Consider the following 15,303-nt stretch of genomic DNA (forward strand, 5'->3'; position numbering starts at 1 on the left):
TAAAGATAATTGACCTCTGGAGATGGAACAGATATTGTACTGTAATACTAAAAAAAAAGGAGGAATAAGGACAACCTTTCCTGTCAATCCATCAGAAGGTGCTGAAACAAAAGGACCTCGTTATTACACCATACCTCCGTAATTAACCCCAACCTTCTACTGTTGTTACACCATGTCAGGGTGAGGAGAGCGATAACATATGTTTAATATCTCCTGCAACTAATCAAGGGGCCAAAAACTGAAATAGACGTGTGATTCGCTGCTTTGTCTGTAAACGTGTTGATAAGCAGCACATATGTCAAATAAAGATTTGCAGGGATTCAGAAATCTCGAGTGAGTGTGAGACATGTAGTACTACGAACACTCAAATCAGCACAGTCTGGGGAAAAAAACGGGTCTGATCGGCAAAAGGAAAAGAAAAGAAACCCAATGTCACTAATTCTTTAAGCCTTTTCTCTAAAATGTGCAGTGACCTAAGTTCCCTCTTGCCCTGTCTTGTTAATTACCCTCATACATCACGTCTTAAATGCCACACGGTTTACCTGCTGCGGGTCGGCCATCCTGTGTGCACCGAACCTGCAGAGATCTGGACCGGCTGATGGAGATGAGATGCATCCTGCGCGCAGCATCAGGACCGGCGTCACTAGGGGAAAAGAGGTCAGAAAACAATGACTGCTGGAGTGCTCCTCTGTGCATTTACACCTACTAAAATGTCTGGACTGGAGGTTCATGAAGCTGCTGTAAAGTGACACTTTGATATGTTACCTTTCAAATGTGCATTGCATTAGATGACCTGAATTGTCTGTTTCAGACTATCTATTTTGGCCCAACTGGTGAAATGATGTTGCAAATCACCATCAGCTTTTGTTCATGCCAGTGCACAAATTAACCATGGCTACTTCTGATTTTGCTACAGAGATGTTAAACAATGAAATGTGGACAATTTGGCTAGGTAAATTTGATCAATTATTTGAAAATGCCATGAGCTCTCAGCGGTCTGGAAGGCAGAAGGGGTGGGGCAGCTGGGACGTTATGCTGCCGCCACCTGCTGGTAATCTCTTTTGATTTCTCCCCCTGTGTGGCCACTTAAAAAACACCCCCAGCAGCCCCTCTCTCTCTCTCTCTCTCTCTCTCTCAATTTACCATCAGCAGCTTCCGTACAGAAACCGAGGGAAATGTATTGGTTTTATTCCTTCACATTCCAAATCGGCTGCAAATTAACTGATACAAATAAGAGTTTGTAGACCTACTGTATACATTCGCTGAATTAGTGACTATCAATAGTACTGATTAGTACTATTATCGAAGCAATGCATACACTACTAGGCTATATATATATTTACAGTGTTTGCAAAGCAGCGTTGAATTAGTACGGACCAAACCGCTAAATATATATAAATATATATATATATATATATATACTATTTAATATATTTAAGATTAAACTTGAAAATCTTTCCGCTCACCTTTCGAAATCCGACTGCAATGACGTCTTGATAATTTGCATACTGAATTAGTTTGGTCTTCTTTCTTGATTTATTTGCATTCCGAGATGTACTTCGGCTTCCTTGCCTGTAAAACATGAATAAATAAATATCATTTAATTTTAGAAGCCTTTAATTTTAAAGTAAAATTAAAGTGTTGTTATGCCAAAATGTGATGGTTTCGACAACCTGTAGTGTTGACTTCAGTTAGGCTTTATTTCATTTTAATTATTTGAATTAATGTAATTGCGAAAATGACTGAAAGGTTTAAACTAAATATGATGACCAATATATATATATATATATATATATATTGAAAATTCAGCAAATAGAATTGTTGTTTGTAAAATGTGTTGAATAAATATTATGGTTTTAATTATGTAGAAAAAAAAAAAAGAAAAAGAAAAAACTTACTGAAATCTTTAATTATATCTCTTTGTTTTCCTGCATGGAATACAATTGCAAATTAATTAATTAGTCTATATCATTTGTTTTACTTGTTTTATATGTTTTATATATATATATATATATATATATATATATATATATATATATATATATATATATATATATCATAATCATAATCATAATTCGTTAAAAAATAACGTGCATATCTTTTTGGAAATTTTTGAAAGCCGTTGCTCGCCAAATTTCCCACCATAATCTGTAGATTTTTAAAAGCGAGATTAGGCTTGATTTTTTTTTTTAGGGCTACAGCTGCCTGGACTCCATGCTGGTGAGCGGTGGTCTCAGACTGGTGGAGGTGGCATTAGTGCCCTCAGTGGTAAAATGGGGGGCTCAAACCAGACAATGGTTCGCCAAAGAAAAAAAGAAAAAAAAGGAGATTTCCTAAATGTGTGACGCAACACGGATCAGTCATACGGTTGCCATATGAAATGTAGATTGAAATTAATTATTCACCGCGGACGGGCTGCAGCCCTAATTGATAAAAAGAATGTGTTTATTTAAGATGGCGACTTTTCATATGTAAGATTGCTTGTCCATTGTTCTCCAGAGGGCCCGTCAAGGTGAGATGAGACAGGGGCCACTCATTCTTCATGAACAAAAGGAACAAATGAATGCGCACACACTCCCTAATGGCTTCCCCGTATACTTGGGTCCACGGGAGATAAGTCTAACAAAATTAGTATGCAAAAGAGCCACTCTCTCGAGGCCTATAATTTTCTTTGCAAATGATTTCCGTTTTGAGGATGAAACAAACACGACAATGCCGTTGTAAGCGCTAGTTTTCAATGTGTGCGTGCCGTCAATCTCCTGAAAGAAGAGGGATTTGAAGAAGTTAACCCTCATCAGCAGGTGGCTGGGGAAGAGAGAGCGAGAGAGAGAGAGAGAGACTGAGAGAGAGAGAGAGAGAGATACTACCCAAAGCAGAAAAGATTTCGGTTGGTTCCAATCATATTTAGTTGATTACATTTGGCATAATGCCCCGGCTAAAAGGGCCCACGGAAAGCAGAAGAGCCGTTGCTTTGAGAGATGCTTGCATGAGTTCTGCAGCACCATGCTGTGCCATCTTTTTCATCAGTTAACTTAATTAAACATATATCCACCCGAGACTGTTCTCGTATTCTTTACCAGTTTAGCTTTTGTTTACTGGCTGTCCTCAAGTGTACAACCCTATTATTTACGTGAACGTGTGTTTTCTAAACCCAAGGGCTGGGTAGTTTTGTGTTTTATTGTGTTTTAATTTTTTTGAGTCGTGCTAATATATTAGCTTCTAACTACTATTTTAATAACAGCAACAACAACAACAACTATAATAGCATTTAAACGTATTTATTTATTAATAACATCGATTTTTTTTTTTGTACTGAAATCATGATAATAATAATAATAATAATAATAATAATAATAATAATAATAATAATAATAAACTTTTGTAAATAATAATCAAAGATTTAAATAATAATGGATTCATATTTCGTTTTTATTACAGGTTAGGCTATTACAATTAATTGTATACTATGTAAACATGATTTAATCATATATCGACATATATATAAAAGACATATCTATCGAAGGACAGTCACTCTTTGTAAAATATGAATAACACATTTTTTTTTTTTGCATGGAGTTGAAGCTCTAAACGCCCTCAGTTTCCTGTACCACATTTTAATGCAGCAGGTAAGGGCAATAAATAAATAAAAACACCTGGTAAAATCGCAATCTCGGATTATTTGATTACTGCATGAACGTCATGCCCGTGTAAGTGAAAAGCGTGCATGTGTGCGTTTATCAGACCCAGAGTCTATGAATGTTAATTGCGCCGTTTCTCTATCATAAATGCGCGTATAAATCACACCAATATATAACAATAATCTGCCTGTATTTTTACGTTCCTATGGTCTGCAGTAGATCTCCTTCCCCATAAATCATACACTTACTTCCCAGGAGCTTCCTGCTCTGTGGTGAAGATAAGGACCCCGTTCCTTACTGAAAGACAGAAGCAGTTTGAAATTATCAAGCGTGTTAAGACATCACAGTTCAAGTTCTTTAATGTAGCCTACTCTGAGCGCTGTGTATTTGGCTTTACTTTGTGCCAGAAATCCGTTTTTTCCCCCTTTTTTTCCTAAGAATTTCTGAAATGGTTGCATGTTTTTTTTTCTTTTTTTTGTGCATAATAATTACTAAATTAATGTTAGAATGTTTTTCTTTTAGTATGTTATTGTACTAAAATATTTTAATATAATGTTATTACCAAAATAATTACTATATTTAATAATAATGATAATACGCATATTGCCACAATATATCTAATCATTCACTGTGTAACGTGAATGGGGGCCGCTAACTCTTATATATATATATATATATATATATATATATATATATATATATATATATATATATATATATATATATATATATATATATATATATATATACTGCAGCCATTCACGTTATATACGTTATATAACATCTGGACATTGATGAGAATTAGTATGAACAAGTATGACAATCAAAGACCTGGCAACATAAAGCTTATGTGAATTTTCATAGAACAAATATCTAGGCATATAAAAAATAATTAGATTTGTAATGTAATTCTTTTACGAACTCAAATCTGTTCTCCTTGCCTTGCCTTTTTCAACATAACGTCCATGTTTAATAAATAAAAACGTGATAGTTTTTAATAATAATAATAATAATAATAATAATAATAATAATATATATATATATATATGTGTGTGTGTGTGTGTGTGTGTGTGTGTGTGTGTGGAAGATGTGTCTTTTCATTTGAAACATCCATTTTTATGTGTGATCATCAATAAATTTAAATGTTTAAATTAATTGATTTCACTTTATTTCCGTTTGTCTAGCCAAAAGACCTTAAAATGTTTAAAATAATAATAATAAAAAAAGGTTTAAATTTTGTTTTTCTTTGAACATTTAAATATTTTTACAGCTAAAAAATAGCAGGTACACATTTAAGATCTTAATAGTTTCCTCATTAACCTTGGCTTGGAAATGTATCCTACATTGTGCCACACAGTCTTGTGCTACATTAGTTTTAGTGGCAGTCTGTAAAGTGCTGCTCTCCCCTGGTTATGGAGGGGAAAGTAATGCATGGGGACTCATTTCTGCATGTGTCTGTGTCATAACCCGGGCCAGGGTGTCATATTCCTCTCCTCCTTCATCTGGCCCAGCATGGGAGCCCTAAACCACACATCTCTATACAGCGCCTCTCCAACTAAATGGACGGATTTGCACATTTCCTGAGCCACTCACACCCAATACCCTCTCTCTGTTAATGCCAGTTAATTTCTTTTACAAATAATGCCTGGGCAAATCAGTCTTTCAAAGTGTTATATCATTCATTGTGAGGACTTCTGTGAACTTCTTTTTGAAAAATTAATGCCTTTAATTTTGGTTGATGGCAACATCAGCACAGCTCCGTAAATTGGAGTTTAATGAGATTTTGCTACAGGGGATAATCTGCTACTGACAGAAAAACATCTTGAAAACATCTGCAGACCTATGATTTCACTCTGACGATTAAACCCCCAGCCCCCCGCGTCTCAGAGCGCTGAGCGAGAAAAATGGTCAGTTTAAAAAGTTACACTCTGCCGTCCGACCTGATGAAAATGACTCGGAGGAAACTCGACGCTGTTTTACCTCGTATTTGTCTGTGTAATGAACGTCTCAGTGTTTTTCAAGAATTAACATCCAGCTATATTTGCCCTGCTGTGGGAATCTAACAGCTAACATAATGAGCAATGCTTTAGATGAGTCCTAAATGAGCAATCTGCTCCACTAACCACAGCCTGTAGATGCGATGTAAGGTTCATTACCTTCAAGTGGACAGCAACCTAATGTATCCTGCCCTATGACTAATATCTTCATGAGTCAGAGCGTGTACAATGACATCCTTTAGAGGATTGTTTGTTGGCAGAGGTCAACATATACTTGGGCAAATACAATCGACTAATTTGGAAAGCGCTGATGGTAAGAATCGGTCAAGATCCTGCCAAGAGGTCAGCCGTCTTCACACATGTCATTGCGCATTGGCGACTGTTGAAGTTAGAACTACTTCCTTCTTAGAGTACCTAATGCTGTTAACACATTTTATTGCAAGGTTTTATAAAGTTGACATTGAAACAATGGCTTTGAAACCAGCACGATCCTGTTACCTATTAATTAAAACATCAGCATTTCAATTTCAGTTTCCGTAAACTTGTTGGCTGCGCTGTGACATTTGAGTAAGCACAGTCAAGGAGGAATGTACACCCACGTCCCTCTCCTCTAAAGCTCATGCGCTCCCCGGACTCTGCAATGTAGATTACTTCCTCCAGGGAGTCTGGAGAGAATCCCAATCCCTGCAACTTTTCCAGTGAACAGACAGATTTGGCCCACCTCCAGCAAAAATAGACCGTATCATGCAGAGTGTAAGCTATGCAAGAGAACCCAAAATTATGTCTGACACATTGGGTCACATCAACTTGTTTTTTAATGTGTCTCACTCTCTGTCTCTCTCTCTCTCAAAGAGAATGTGAATCTGTTCATTTCAACAACAAATGACACCGTCTCCCATTGAGTGAGACCAATTGGAAATTTACTGACTTCAAAATGTACTTTAAATACCCACTCATGACTATTCAAGAGATATTCATTTTTGGGATTCATTCCCTAATTGTTTCACATGGGATCCACTCCTTGATGTAAACCCAGAAACAGCAGGTATGACCGAGAAAATTGCAGAGCAACACAGTACAGGAAGCAGAAAAGAAATGCTCTGTGATTTGAGTTTTTCTTTGAAGACCACTCTGGAAATTCCTTACATTTATGGCTGCATCTTTATTTGGTGTTGGAAGTGATTCTGATGAAGTCCACCTGCAGTACAGTAAGACAAAGACACAAACTATTTTTTTCAGAGCAGAAAATCTGTCTTTCGGAAAGTCTTTCGACTTGATATTCATGACGCAAGAGAAATCAAAGATTGAGCTTTTATCATTTATTAACCAACCCATCCTTGCTATCTCATTCAAAGCATGAGAAGCATAAAGCTTTCTTCTCAGAAGTGACTTGCCACGCCATCAGCGGTGATTGGTGCCACGACCGATGCCAGGAAGAGAGCACTGACTCTGCAGGGTTCTCCATTTTCAATGGCGTGAATGGACACCGCTTGTCTAGCGATGCCACTGCTGCGCTCTTTCAGATGGAGGCACATGTCACACCCAGACTCATCATGACAACCACCAGCAGAGAGGCCAGGGCACAGTGCCCATGGCAGCAAAGACCTAGATGGAGTAAGTATAATATCATATGTATAATTAGTTTGATAAAGTTTGGATTCATTTCATACAGCAAGAGATTGAGACACTGGTTTTCCCTTACATTTATCCTTTGGGATTATTGAGAATACCCATTGGTTGGCTGTTCTGGTCAACTGAACTAGCAAACGCTAAGCCAAACAGGCCCGAGAAAAAGCCATATTTGTGTCAATCTGCTCCAGTCCTCACAATCCAGAGTGTTACGTGATCACTCTCAACAGCTCATCAACACCAACAAGCCACTTCCTAATCCTTAAAACGGACAAGCTGGACGCGGAAACAGAGAACAATATGCTCGCACGCACAATGGCATGTATCGGAGACCGTGTGATTATAAGCACCAGGGAGTTTGCCTTCCCTTATTCATCCACAGTCCCGTTTTGAAGAGACCAGATCCAGGGGTGCCAAATTAAGCGGAGTGCTGATCTGTGCAGGCTGCATAGAGTAATGAGCAGGCCCAGAGGATATTTGCAGGGTCACACAAAGGAGTTGGTGTGGAGTGGCGAGGAAAATCGGGCGTACAGCAGGAAGCCAAGCAACTAAATTCTGCAGGCCATCCTCATCTGCTGTCATCAGCAAAACGAGCTCCCCATCCCATCAACAAGAGCTCGGCTAGGGGACGGGTTTTCTGTTTTCCTAGTATTTACCTTATGCCATGGACCCGTAGAAAACCTCTTTTGGGCTGCTGTGTGTTCAGAAACTCAGAGAAAGGGAAAAAAGAGGAAAAGAAAGAATAATGAGAGGCTCGGAGGAAATTGTAACAATTTTATGCCATTAAGATTTAAAAGCATTACACTGCTTCTCTGTCTGGAATCTTTGAGGCCTGGTCCGTTTAGATCCTGGTAAACCACGCAAGGCATTTATCACAAGGAATCATTGTAAACCACATTTTCAACACTCTTTCTGGAAAGCCCAACAAAGAGCCATTTTACATCGCCACCATGACTATAAAGCGAGTCCTACTGTTTTCCCAACGTGGGGTATAATGGAATTAATAACGTCGACTGCGCATTTGCCGGGAATTCCCATGAGGCCCTGCAGATTTTTATAACTCCGCAGTGTAATGCTAAGGGTTCGGAGGGGAAGATTTACTGGCTTTGAGAATCTAATGATACCGAACACTGACTTTGCGATTGCTCCAGCCGGCTAGTTTGCATGACAATCTGGATAACAATGGCCCTTCTCAGATTAAGTGTGTGGGGGCTTATTATGATTGCTCTTTGTTCTAGCTCCTTTATATTCTCAAAATGTTGATGTTGTCCAATATCGAACGGCTATGTTGGAATAAGCGCACCTTGCTTCTCCCAATATTTGACATCTGAGTCGTTTGTGCTAAATTTAATTACTTTAATGTTCATTATAGAGTCCATAAAGATGTTTAGATGTTCATATTTCCTTCGTGTTGTCGCAAGCAATTATAGGTGCAGCCATCTATTTACTTGATGAATACTCTTTTATTCTCCACTTGCTTGATAAATAAGGAGATAAGTCAATGCTCCACTTTATATTCAGTAATTAAAGTGAAAAATATAGTCGCAATGCAAATCCTTAATTGGACTCCAAGAGAGAGATTCAGAATTTCTCTTTAATAATAAAAGATGACTGGGGACAAAGGAAGAAAAAAAAAGCATGCTAAAATGTGACTCTCGAAAGTTCAATTAATCAAGAACTGAAAACAACCAATTTAGCAAAGAGCTGTTCATTCAGGGAATCGCAGGGCTCAGGTAATGTTCTTTTAATCATCTCTATGTGACATTATACTTTTCATGTCACGACTGATGAGTGAAAAAAAAACTGCAAGGCCTTGCATTTGAGCAATATAATATCTCTTATGTTCCAAAAAGAAAAACTGACTGTGTTTAATAGGATGATTTTAAAGCATGACAGCTACATTTCAGCCTCTCTGAGTGAGCTAAGTTAGTAATGGTAAACAGGACAATAAAAATTAAGTTTAGGACTTATTATGTAGTAATTAATTATGCAGTACAAATTTATATTTTTAGATGTGGATCTTGAAATCAAATCGTTGATTTTACTGTTAATTTATACATTTTATTTTATTTTACATTTTAGAATCTTAGACACTGAAATGAATTCCACACCATCTGTGAAAGGCCTCAGTCACACCTGCTCTGAATGTTTTTTCACCATGTCCAGAGAAGCTTTAGCCAGCTGAAAAAGCTTTCTAAGAGACTTCACCCATTCGATTACCAATTCAAGATTTTAATTACACTTAACGTCTACGATACAAAACAATAAAACATGATAAAGAATGTGCACTTTGACTATAGTGGTCAAACTGGCATAAACGTTTTAGCATTCGCCACTCTTTAATGTTTCTTCCCTCTAGGTGACACAAAACAAGAGGAAGTCTCAGGGAACGCCGAATTCGTTGAACTTGCCGGACTCTAGCTGTGCTCCGACAGTACTGGAGCCAGACTGAGAGAGGAGCAGCGGGGCTTGCCCTCTCCCTGATGTATCTCTTTCAGAGCGGGACAGGCACAGGCCTTGGCTGTACCCTGCTGGGAACTTCTGAAACCAGAGACTGTTGAAGTGAACGTATGCACTGTCCAGCCAGTCCACAATGTCTTCCAGCCTCTCTGATGCTCCAAATGTGCCCTGTCGCACAAAGATGTTTCGGACAGTCTGGTCAGCCAGGCTGCAGTCCCACCCCCCTCTGTTCTGGCTCCTCCAGACCAGGGCATGGACCACCCTGGGCTGGTCAGCAACCCCTGCTTACACCTGCCATAAAACTTAAAAGCTGCAGTCCCATCCTAAGGCTTTGAAGTGTTCAAAGCATAGCTCCCTGACCTTTGATGCAACTTTGGCCGCAACACATGTTTGGCGCACCACGTATAAAGCAAACCTCTCTCAGGCCTCGGTCCACGGCCTGTTGGTTTACACGTGTGAGATGCAGGGGCCCATGCATGGCAGCCATGCATCCCCATCATGCTGTTCCCACCAGTGAGGGGGGCCCTTGACTGGGAAAAGAAGAGGGCAGGAAGGACTGGCCCCTACTGACCTCCTCATGTGTTCACCACCCATCCATACAAACCAACCCAACTCCCATCCCCCAAGACCCTCTTTACAAACTACATATATTGTGCTTCATACACCAAAAAGTGCTTACTGACTTCAGGAGGCATTGGGAAGCGAAAGAAAAATCAATGAAAACCTAATAGTGTGAGCCTTTTACACGACTAAGGGAGTAACAACGAAATTTAGACTAAAGAATTGATTTTCTTGGCTAGAAGTGCTGTTCTGTCTGGCAAAACACTGAAACACGTGAAGTGTTTGTGCAAATGTGACTATCATTGATTCAGGATAAACTTTCTACAATTTGTATCCATACAAACAGAAGGGTCTGTATTTCCCTTATGCTTTCATTGTCCTCTCCACTGGATCAAACAATAAAGCGTTATTTGCAAGCCTGACTTGACTATGTTATATGAGGCATTATATATCTGCATAAATACTGGGGCTCATAATCGCATAAGGCCCGATTATACTGCCTTGCTCTGTAAATGTCAAACGTAGCATTTTGATATACTGTCCACATCAGGGTGCATACTTTTACAGCTGGAGTGACAGTGTCATAATGACACAATGCCTACATGGTCTGTGCTATAAATGCATGGAATTGTATAACACCATTCAGATCCTTTAAGCTCACATGCGCTCTGAGCTGTTAAGGCCTGTGGTAAAGGTTCTCACATATAATACTTATAACTTTTTGGCAGTGAATAAGAATATACAAAATATTTAATATGAGATAGAATATGTTACATTAAAACTATTGTTCTGCATCAGATTGATATAAATACAGAAAAATCTCCTGTAAGTCAGTAATTCATCCACTACATGTGATGCCATCCATGATGCCTTTACACACACACACACACACAGTTTAAGATGTGTGCACTTGTGCTTACATGCCCAACTTCGCTTCTACAGTTTTGTAATCCGTTACTGAAAATCTCATCTTTTTTATATTTATCCATGAGTTTCAGGAATAGCACATGCATCTTGGGGCGACTGAATGTCTCAGACAAATGCTGACTTGGCTGAGACAGCAGCTCCAAACGCTGTGAGCTTTCTTGACCTACGACCTTTGGAATGCACAGTCGACAAAGATTTTCGGTGCAAGATATTTCTGCGAGAAATTTGGTTGTGTGCATGTCTCAATTCTGGTGCATCGAGGCAAAAGGTTATAGCGTCCAAACCTAAACCTGATGGAATGGTTTGTGCACAACAAACCAATAGGCCCATTTCCCATGTCTCGCCAAGTCTAATCCAGTGAATGTATAAAGATTGATTGTTATTCTATGTTTGCATTGCTTCTGAACATTCAAATAACAAAAGCACGATCTGAATTTGTGCCTTGAAATGTTGGCAGCAAAATCTCGCTGTTTTCCATTAGATGGTGTGATGTTTTGAATAAGTTGCCTTTTGGGAAATAGACTGGGCTTGAGCAACACCCTGCGATAAGCATTACTATAGCATATCAGTACAATAACAGTATGGGCGCGAGTCATTTCAGTATGGCTGTCAACACCTATGTGTCGGCTGACATGACAAGCCCTTTAAACTGTGACGAGCATAAATCAAGAGGCCATTCTGAAACAACAGGGTCGTATTCTTCCCCTGTCGTGCGTGGACCTCCAGTCCCTGCATGGGGCACCATTCCAGGCCTGGCTGGAGCGGGGCGCGCCTGAGGAGTGCCATACGGAAGCAGGCACCACACGTCTTCTCCATCAGTGTAAATTCTATAACCTGCACAACAACTTTCACAAGTCATCACAGCTTTAGTAGACCTGTCACTGCTGTTCAGGGAGTGCACGATTGTTGCTATTCATTCTGCCCACAAGTCTCAAACACCCACCTGCTCCTGAAGGCGCTCTGTGGTGGAGTGACTGCATGCTTTTTGTGATGACATTATTATTATTTTATTTCAGAAGAGAAAATTAGAAGACCGTTTTAAAAAGTCAATTAAAAAAAAAAAAAATCCTCATCAGCCTACTCCAAAAACTGAATTTCAAACACACACGTGCGTGCACACACACTTCCTGAGTATTTAATTAAGGTAAAAACAATCATATTCTATTTATCTATCATATTCTGATCATATTCGTTTCATGCTGACAGAAAATGAAGGGTTTCTTTGTAAAACTTTGCACCACACATTCTCGGTAGCTGGCCAGTTTTCAGCATATTTCATGTTGAATGCAGCTGAGGATATTTACTCTCTGTGAAACTCTTGAAACTGTGTCTGGCAGTTAAATGGGGCATGCAAAACACTCTGAGTTTGTTTGCTGGTGTTTGTTTGTATCCAACAACATTGCCATTAAGGTTTATTGTACCTCATTAACATTAACGCGAAATTCCGAGCAAATGGGAAAGCGGGGGATCACAGATAAATTCATATAATAAATTAGATCAAATTCACAGCCACGTTACATCATAAACCACGGGAATGTTATGGGGCTACGTGAACATGAGCATGTTGTGTAATAATTAAAATGTATTTTCTTTTTTTTCTTTTTTTAATTTGAATTTGAATTTGAATTTGAAGGCTCCGTCTAACATGACATATATTATTGCCAATAACTCACTGACCATTCATGCAAATAATGTTGACTTGGAGCAGAGGTTACACGGCCTCCTCTTTTGTGTGTACTACTCTATCTCGAGTCTCTCCGTCAGGTTCTCCTGGAGGGCTGTTTTACTAAGACATTGTGAACTCCGACAGTCTCTTAAGGAGCTGAAGGCTGAACATCCCTCTGTGTTCTTGTGCACTGAGCTGGCTGTGGTCAGTCTATCTCGGTACAATGGTGGGCCGGGCAGCTGTGGTCAGACAATAGGTGCAGTACTGTTTACTTAGCAACGAATGTGTTACAGACCTGGAACGTCATGCTAGTTGAGTTTTAAGAAGTGTTTTCTCCATTATACGCCATATTCAGTCACACTGCTTGCAAAAAAAATAAAAAAAAAATAGCTACAGTTGCACTTCCACAGACTCTCTCTCTATTGAGGCTCTATGACTGCTTTGACTGAGAGTGTCCTGGAAACGGGGCTCAAGCGCCTTTCCAATTCTTGCCAAGTACTTAAAAGTCAACATGGTCTATCTTTGATTCACAGAAGCATCCACGCTCCCAAGAGCTCTCACCCTTTGATCTCTTTCTTTTTTTCTTCTTTTTTTTTCGCGCCCTCCTGTTTCTACCAGATCTGTTATGCGCTAAAATTCTTCGGTTTTCCATAGAAACATCTCCTTTCCCTGGGAATATTGATGTTTTCTTCGTCGCGGGGGTTATGATATGGTGAATCAGAATCTCAAAGCCACGGACAATGGCGGTATTCACGGTCGCTTTTTTGTCTTTGTCTGGTTTGTCTTGTTGTTCAGACCCCTCGTTTCTCAAATGAATACAAATATTGTTGATTCCGTTGATGTCCACGTTCTAGTCACTTCAGCTGCTTTTCAACGTTTCAACTCTTTGTTGGAGCAGCAGGTTCTGTACACTGGAGAGAATATAGACTTGAAGGAGGCCTCTTTCTTTCTTTCTTTCTTTCTTTGGAAATCTATACATAAGCATGTGATAAAAATCTTTTTTTCATAGATGGCAAAATGTTTCATTTATATATAAACGTGTTGTGGAATCATATTGTGGCATGCGAGCGGAACGCATAATTTCCCTCAGTAAGCCATGGCAAATTCATATGCTCTATGAATTAAAAAGAGCCCGTTCCCGTCTTCTTTCTTTCCAGCATTGACATATCTGCTCCAGCACACTTTCGCTCCCCATTGTCATCGTGTCACCCTAACAATGTTCATCTCCTGGACACCAATTTTAGAGCTCTTTGATCTACCAAGTGAAAAGAACAAAGTTCTGGAGAGAAGGGGCTTTTGTGTTCCGGCTTTTAGAAGTTTTTAATATTACTGGACAAGGTGGAAAAGCAGATAATTGATGACTGATGCCATACAATTTCAGAATTTTGTCAGAGGAGTTTTCAAATTATGCACATCTAAGATTTACCATTTGATGAAGACAGATACATTAGTAAAATGATACAAAGTCGTTGTAAAAGTAATTGTAAAGTCAAAATGAACTTGTATTGTAGCTAATTCGATCCCGAGATCCAGAGCTTCATCTGGTCCCCGTTGGCCAGCGTGTTTAATATGGACCATACATTAAATTCGAGATGCAACGAATTTTTATGTGTCTAGTGTCAACTTTCATGGCTCTCTGTTTGAATTACAAGTGCAATCACCAAGTACCCCCCCCCACACACACACACACACACACCACCACTTGAGAGGGCGCGCGCCCTCGCAGACACACTATCCTTTAAACATGCTTTCTTAAATTTCTTAAATTAACAATACTACTACTACTACTAATATTGAAACGTTGACAATGTCAGTGAAAAACATTTACACTGTTGTAATTCAACTTCTGTCCAAATCTACACATATCTAAGGGAAGTTCAGCGTTCAGGTCCTATAGCTAAAGGTAACCTAAATTTAATCCAACATTGCTGGATTTGTTGTTGAACTTATTTCCAAAAATGAACACAGTCTAATCGGACTTTTCGACTACCAGACATTCTGCAAATAATACAAAATTGTTGTTTTGTCCCCTGTTGTTCACGGGAAATTAAGGTTTTCTAAATTTAGCCAAAAGCGAGATGACAGTCCGTTGACTTGTCAGCTATTCCAAAAGCTGTCATACAATATTTTGTTTCTTAAAAAAAAAAAAAACAAAAAAAAAACACGTTGACAAATAAACAAAAGTCTGGGTGTTGGGTTATGTAAACGTAAGTTAATAATTATACATTGGTTTTTATTTATCTGTTGTTCTAGAACTCACCTTACGCTGCTTTACTTACATTTTTAGGGTGTTAGAAAGAAGAAAACCTTCCACGCAAATTTAAACTGGACAGTTCACCAAATGTTTCAAATAAGTATCTACATTTCTCCTTTCCCCCGAAATCTTAATAATGCATGATAAAATGGTAATTTATAATTAAAAATA

General features: G+C 38.8%; 1 long non-coding RNA gene across 1 annotated transcript; it reads right to left on the bottom strand.

The window, feature by feature from the left end:
* Positions 1 to 462: 462 nt before the first annotated feature.
* Positions 463 to 3,937, bottom strand: LOC113065962 (uncharacterized). Its single transcript, XR_003279101.1, has 3 exons — positions 3,887 to 3,937; positions 1,467 to 1,572; positions 463 to 643 (listed from the first exon to the last, which is right to left on the bottom strand). It is a non-coding gene; the product is annotated as an uncharacterized LOC113065962 (long non-coding RNA).
* Between the last annotated feature and the right edge of the window lie 11,366 nt (positions 3,938 to 15,303).

Source organism: Carassius auratus, chromosome 49 (genome assembly GCF_003368295.1).
Source record: "Carassius auratus strain Wakin chromosome 49, ASM336829v1, whole genome shotgun sequence".
Classification (NCBI taxonomy): domain Eukaryota; kingdom Metazoa; phylum Chordata; class Actinopteri; order Cypriniformes; family Cyprinidae; genus Carassius; species Carassius auratus.